This window comes from Sinohyriopsis cumingii, chromosome 8, assembly GCF_028554795.1.
Source record: "Sinohyriopsis cumingii isolate HCF-2022 chromosome 8, ASM2855479v2, whole genome shotgun sequence".
Taxonomy (NCBI): Eukaryota; Metazoa; Mollusca; class Bivalvia; order Unionida; family Unionidae; genus Sinohyriopsis; species Sinohyriopsis cumingii.
Window position 1 is genome coordinate 25371881 of NC_142968.1, and position 7743 is coordinate 25379623.

Sequence of the window (7743 nt, forward strand, 5' to 3'; positions counted from 1 at the left end):
AGAATAACGTAAAATCATGATTTGAAGGGAGGTACCCGTTTACACGCTTGGTACTTGTTCGTGATTTTGGAGTGCATCTTTCTTCCAAAGCTGGCGCTACACGCGCCCGAAACTATGTCCCGTATTTGCCCGGTGGAAAACTTGGAGGAAGATATCTGCTATCAAATTACACGTTAAAAAAACGTTTTATCTCCCTTTAGATCCAAACATCAGATACCAACTACTTAGCTAAACTGTAAAAAGATAAGTTGGTGCATATAACAGTCCCTGGAATTTTTTATTATTTCATGCATGTGAGAAAATAGTGTTGGGAAACTCACGATACATTCATACTACACACGTCCAATACAGGCAAATAAATCTACGACATGTACGACACAGGTACATCAAAATGCTATTGGAAATACGCATGAATTCATTGTAGAGTTGTTCCGAAACTGCCCAATTATCCGACCCATCTGTAAAGATAAAACGTCCTGTTTGTGGCGCGATTTTACAAACGCAAAGATATTGAAAATGCATTTTTTTTATGCAAAATTTATTTTATGATTATTAAATGAGCTGTATTGGCCCCTATTTCATCATCTGCCTACTTAGTATTCAAAGAGAAGGGAACATATATGAATCAAGTGAAAATTCCCGTTAAGGTTAGATCGAATTATCATTGACCGAATTTGGAGTAACACTCATCGAACTTAAGTAAATATATAGAAAGATAAATATATTATATAGAAGTCAAACATTTATCATCAAGATGATCAGTCCCAAAATGAAACAGTTAATTACCGCAATATGCTTTTCATTATCGCGCTCTTAAGACCTGCGACTTAACGTGCAAGCAATGATACACTGTTGAATGCATTCAATGTTCATTTAAATGTATATTCTTGATTCATTTGGTGATTGGATGAATTTGCTTAGCATATCATGAATTATATTTGTATCGATAGTTCTGTTGTAAACGAAGTCTTATTAGAACAACAAATAAAATGTAAAAACAAGGCGTCAATCTATATTGTTTTCCCAAATTTAAAGAGGTTTTTAAAAACAGTCAAAACGCTCAGGATGTTCTATTTAACCAACTTGTATTTATAACTTAAGAGAACATTTATTTAGAGCTGCACTAGACTGTACTATGTTTACTCATATAATCTTTTTTCAGTATGTTTTATATAGAAGGCGACGCGGGGAAAAAAGATGTTAAAAACTTCGAATCGATACAAAACACCTTTACGTGGTACCTTGAATTAGCAAATGTATAAACTAAGTGATTTGGAAGATGAACCAAGAGAGTGTTGTACCATTAAAGTATAATCTTGTTCATTCATGTCTCCAAAACAATAAGACGGGATAAACTGTTTGTAAAAAAGGTATTAGAAAGATATCCCCATCCACTAACTCTATACATACATGTACTCTCATAGAACCCTGTTCTTCACTTCTGCAATTACTGAACTTTAAAGCTATTTAGGAGGTTTCAATTCAGTTAACATAGATAAGTTGTTGTTGTTATCGTTGTTTTTAGTCTATCATTATTTTCTGAGTTGAGGTTGAGATAAAACACTATACAGATTACAACAGAAATAATGTTGTATGCATCATCGATTTATGCAGCAAAAGTGACTTGAAAAATAAAAAGTCTCCGTGAAATACACAATGTGGGTAACACAAACATTCGTTCTTATTTTCAGCATTACACCTGCACATGCCCGAGAGAGAGAGGGAGGGGGGATTCGTACGAGTATTATGCAGCGAAGATATTACTCTATTTTGTCAAAAAGCGAATAGTCATTGCCGATAAGGCGAGTTTTACTGCCATAAATGATATAAAATACTACCGCCCAGTTTCTAATATACCATTCATATAAAAAATGTTAGAAATGTTTGTTCTATCACAGCTTAAATCTCATCTGAATTCAAACAGTCTTTTTAGCCATGTACAATCTGCATAATGGCATTGTCTCTGCTTTGGATAGCGGAAAGATTACAGTCCTCACCCTCCTTGATTTGTCTGCAACATTTGACACACTAGACCATGATATATTACTTCGCCGTCTCCAGCATGTAATTAGCATTCATGATGGTTCAAGTCCTACTTGGTCAACAGAACAAAAATTGTGTCTGCAAATGGAATACACTCCAGCCCAGTTAATCTATGATGTGGTGTTCCACAAGGGTTTGTTCTTGGATCTGTTCTCTTTATTCTATAAACTCAAGTGTCATAGATCATCATCCAGTGTCTTACCAATTGTACGCCGATGGCATCCAAATATACAAATCTAGCCACCCAACTGAAATTGATGCTACCATCCAAGGTGTAGAGAGGTGCAATTCTGATGTGATATCATGATTGACATGGAACAAGCTGCATATGAATGGTGATAAAACTGAGTCCATTCTGATCACAACACAAAGACGTTCTCAATCACATCCTTTACCTCAAACAATAAATATCAGTAACACCAACATTAAATTCACACAGTCAGTACGAAACAAGGCTGCATATCTTGAGCTGAGACGCATTAGCTTCATTCACAAATGTAATTCAGTTGATGCCACTAAAACACTTGTATGCTCATTAGTACTTTCAAGACTGGACTATTATAACTCAATTCTGTCTGGTTCATCTCAATATCTACTTCAGAAACTTCAAAAAGTTCAAAACACAGCTGCTCGGATCATACTTAGAGTACCACGATCAGAGCACACCTCCCCGCTGCTCTGTACCCTAAACTGGCTATCCATTCGATCCAGAATCAAACACAAAATTTGTTCTCTGCGCTACGTTTCACTGACGGACTCCAGTCCAACATACACATCCGACCTCACCCATGTGTACACACCAGCAAGATACTACGCTCCACTTCTGACAATAGTATACTCATTATTCCGACTACGAAAACGAAGTCATATGGACAACGTTCTTTTGCATACCAGAGCCCAGCAGCGTGGAACGAATAGCCCACTGAACTTAGAAACAATGACACAGAGATCTCATTCAAGAATGCTCTTAAAACCCACTTATTTCGACTGCAAGAACAAACTTAAAAACCTAATAATGTTCCCTACCTTAAATATTTTCATTTTTTATATTATAGGCGTCGTCTAATTTTGTAAAGCTCTTAGAGCTTCTAAAGATTAGACGCTATGCAAAGTCCTCATTATTATTATTATTATTATTATTATAAATGCTCAAATCCAGCCAAATAGTATTTTTACAAGCCAGGGGAATTTGCTTGACCGAGTGGTGTCAAACCCTGGCGCGATTCCGCTACAAGTCATAGGTATACTTCAAATTTCCAAAGACTTCTATACAACTTCAGTTGTAAATTAGAAAGATCAACGTATCTATTATATACATAAATTTTTCGATATTCAATGCAAGACCACAGATCTAAAAACTTGCCAAATATCTTTCAACCGCATATCTGCATGTTTCTCTTCATCAACTTTCCATACCTTCACCAGTTCACGCCGTAGAAACTATACAACTATCCCCCAGCACGGAACTATTTTTATTGCGCCACCATAGGCCAGCCAATTCATGTTTTCAAGGCACATTTCGTCAATACAACTGCATCACATTTGCCACCATGGCGCCATAAACAGTATATGCCGAGTCCCTTCTTGTGTATTCCTTTGTTTAATTTACCGATCTCCTGCCATAAATACTGCCACTGCAGTCACACCACCAATGTACACCATTAGGTTTTAACTGGGACCAGGGACACTTACGCGGCTTTGACCTGAATTCGCTAAAAGTCAACCATGTGATCATGGAAACTCACTAACACTTCATTCCGTGACGTTTCCTCCTACTAATTGGCTAATTATTTCGGACTAAGGAATATTCCCATTGCACCGAGTTCCAATAATCAAACAAGTAATCACACAAATCTAAGAATTCCTTAAAACGTAGCGCTATAACCAAATGCGCATACTCCAAATTTATTACAGTATGATCTCCAAAGCGGAGGAATAGTCCGAATCGTGTTATGTCGTATTAAAGTCTAATTGCAGAATAATCAATAAATCAATAAATTCATCAGTCAGTCAATAACAACAAGATCTATATTCAAATAATAATGTAATTGCCCTAAAGAACAGTTTTAGACGAAACCCTTATGGAGGTTGCAGTTACTTAATACTAGTTTTAACAATCTTTTAGTCATATCTACGATGATCGCAGTGTGGCAGTTTATAGTGATGTCGATCACTGGTGCATCACGCCGAAGACATGTAACATTATGTCCCACGCAGTCACATTATTCTGACACCAGGCCGACTAGTCTTAACAATAACCTCTTAATGCTGAGCGCCTAGCGAGGCAGCTGTTAGTACCATTTTTGTCTTTGTTATGACTCTGCCTTGATTCGAACCCACAACCTCCCGCATCCGAGGCGGACGCTCTAACCACTAGGCCACCTGAGCGGTCGTATTGATTGTTAAAACTGGACTAGATATGCAAACATGTCTTCTTTGATCATAATGTTCCAATGCCCACGGTCTCCGTGATTTTGTCAAATAGTGTGCGTCCTTAGTTTGCATGGATTATAAAGAACATTTGTGTAAATGTGTGCGTCCTCGTTTTCGCTCTAACATCGCCAGAACAAATGTCCTCGGTACGCGGTTCCTCGAAATCCACCAGATACAAAAATGTGTGTGTGTGTGTGTGTGTGTGTGTGTGTGTGTGTGTGTTGGTCTTTGTTTGTCCCTATAAACTCCTTTTGTCCCTATCAAATTCATTTTACCTACCTACCTACCTACAGTAGCGCGTATTCAGGTCAGCAACATAGTGCCTAGTAAAAATTGACCATGAAATACAAAAATAGGGACATAAAATTAGCATACTTAACGACACTTTAGGGACACTGTAGGAAAAATAGACATAAAAATACAATGGATATAAACGAAATCTCATGTTTGGTTCAGCTAAATCTCCGAGCCTCTCAAATAGATCTGTTCGTCTTTCTTACTTACCGACACCTTAGCGACACTATACAAACATAAAATAGGGACATATAAAGGGTCATTATAGAAACACATTTAGGGACATTGTAGGGACATTAAAGCTACACAACAATTACGGACAAGGCTTTAAAACTCACCCTGGGCACGATTACGGACAATGGGAATTTAACATGGAATCTATATATTATGTATACTGGGCCTGTTTACGGACAAGGGACAGTTGGGTCTGTATAGTCTAAGTTTTGTTCATCATAAGATAGAGTTTTAATTATCTCATTAAAGTTTGGTCGGTTGTACTCCCTTCCCTATGCCTGGGCTGGCATTGGGTCTGGTTTCCATCATTCCCTACTTGGAACCTAGGGGAGTACTATCCACCCTGGGGACTATTTAAGTCCCAGGGTAGTTTTCCTTCCCTTTCCGCCGTTGTTTTAATATTGAGTAGTGACTCTACCAGAGTCATTTTAGTTCAGTGCGATGTGTGCTTCTGTTGTATTGTGTCCCCTTTTTCGTGTATGGACGGCTCTATCTAGGTTAAATCTTCTATGGTTTGTTTTCTTATCTAATCCTGTCTGTGTATAATTTTGAATCGTATCCAAAATATATATGGGTTAAAAATAATATGTCTATTCGTAGTATCTTTGTACCATGAGTGTATGAGTTGCATTTTGCTATTTGTTATCTAGTTTTTCTATATGACATGGCATATTGTTGTCCAGTTATTTTTGTATTGTTGTACCTTAGTGCCTGAAAAAGGATTGAAATCTTCCATCACACGGACGTGATGGTAAACATTGTTTTGTGCTTTAAGTTTTTACTTGAAAGTGCCTTAGCACCTGATATAGGGATTGGAGTTTTCTGTGTTACTCCTAAATCTCTCTCTAGTAATTTCTCTTCAGAGTGCACATTTATGACGGCATAATATCAAGAGAGAGTTATTCTTTTGTTAGTTACAATTATGATTTTGTGAAGTTGTATAATTTTCTGGTGTATGTTTCAAGTCATTTCAATGTTACATTTGAAATAACAATAAATCAATCAATTAAAGAATTTAAGTCGCCTACGCAACTAGTGCTTTCGCGACTGGTTAAGTCTCGAAAGTCGAGATTTTTAATTGATCGGGACTGTAGGAATGCAGCCACTACCGTCCCGCTTTTATGTGCGAATGTCGCACTTTTTAATTCATGAACATGTCTAGCCGAGGAGAAGAGGCAAGGGGCCCGCGGGACGCGAAACGCCACAGGAAAGCTGTACGCCCAGAAACGGCAAAGCGGGTAAGATCAAATGAAGACCAGTTGTACAAGTGGACAGAAATCTATTTCACTGGTGTGTAAGCCACTCGTGTAATTTTCCTAATCCTCTGAGTTGTGTAATTTTAATACTATTTTTAATTAAAGTTGGAATTTGGTGTACATGGTGTACTTTTTATTTTCGGAAATGTTGTCAATCAGCTGGGCGTCAGGCACCCTATACATGTTTGGGTCACGCTGTGTTTACTTTTGGTTTTCATTTTTGATGGTGGTATACAAAGGATCGAGTTAGGGTTGTGGGGATAGAGCTTGTATCGAAAGAGGTCTTCAATAGCCGAAGGAAGAACCTCATATAAATTAGCAATTTGAAAGTCGATGTCCGTTTTCTTCTTTACTTCTTCTTCATTCTGTGATACACTCTTTCTTTCTTCTTCGTGCTGTTGTAGTGTTTTGCTGTTTTGCTAGAGTTTGCTGTTCTGTTTCGACTCGACTTCCATTGTCTTAGATCTTGATTTTGCGACTGGTCTTTTATCGCAACGATTCTTTGTTTAATGGCTATATTGAATTTGGAAGGTATGTTGTGCCCCTTTATGTTGTATAAATTAGTATGTTTGGTCTGAGTATCAGTGTTTGGATTTACATGTCGTGTTAATAATTGGGAACTGTGTTGTTGTTTATTTAGTTCCGCATTGTGTGTGTGGTGGTGGTGGTGGGGGGTCTTTTGACTTGGCTTAGGTCACCTTATGTCTTAAGATGGTTGAGGCCTATGAATTTTTTTTAATATCCTACACTCATGTTGTCGTGTATATCTGGGCCTGATGGCGGGGGTTTGCCACCTTTATAATATGTATACATAGTTATGAGAATATGTGTTGTTTTTCTCAGACCATGATGGCTAGTATTGTGTTAGCTGCATGCCTACATGAGGGAAAAAAATATTTAAAAAAAACACACACACACAACAACAACAACAACTATGGGCGTGCGCTTCAGCTAGCAGTCTTACCTTACTGCTTTAGCCCTTCTATTAATTGTTATAATAATTACTTGTGGTTGTATTTATATGTTGCCATGTTTGTTAATTTGTGTGAGGTACCTTATTATGTTCATATATGTGGTATCGATGTTTTTGTTGCGTACCTTGTCCAAAAATGCAGGGTATGTTGTAGGGGAATTAATTTTCTTTTGGTAATCTTGGAAACCGACTCGTTGATTATGGTATATGGGACAGGTATTGAATACGTGGTCCAGTGTTTCTACAGCAGGGCAATGTGGACAGTTAGTAGTTTGGTTCAATTCCTTCCTGAGATGTTTCCCAAAGCCGTTTCTGAGTAAGGTTTTTCCGGTTTTGATCCTATTGATAATTCGGATGTCCACGATTTCCAGGATTTTAGGTGTCTTGATTACCCTTGTGGCCTCTTTTTGCAGTTGGTATAAATGTCTGCCCTTTTTGGTGTTGTCCCAGAGCTGCTGACATTTCTTGTTCATTTTGCTTCTTATCTGGCTATATATCTCATACACACTG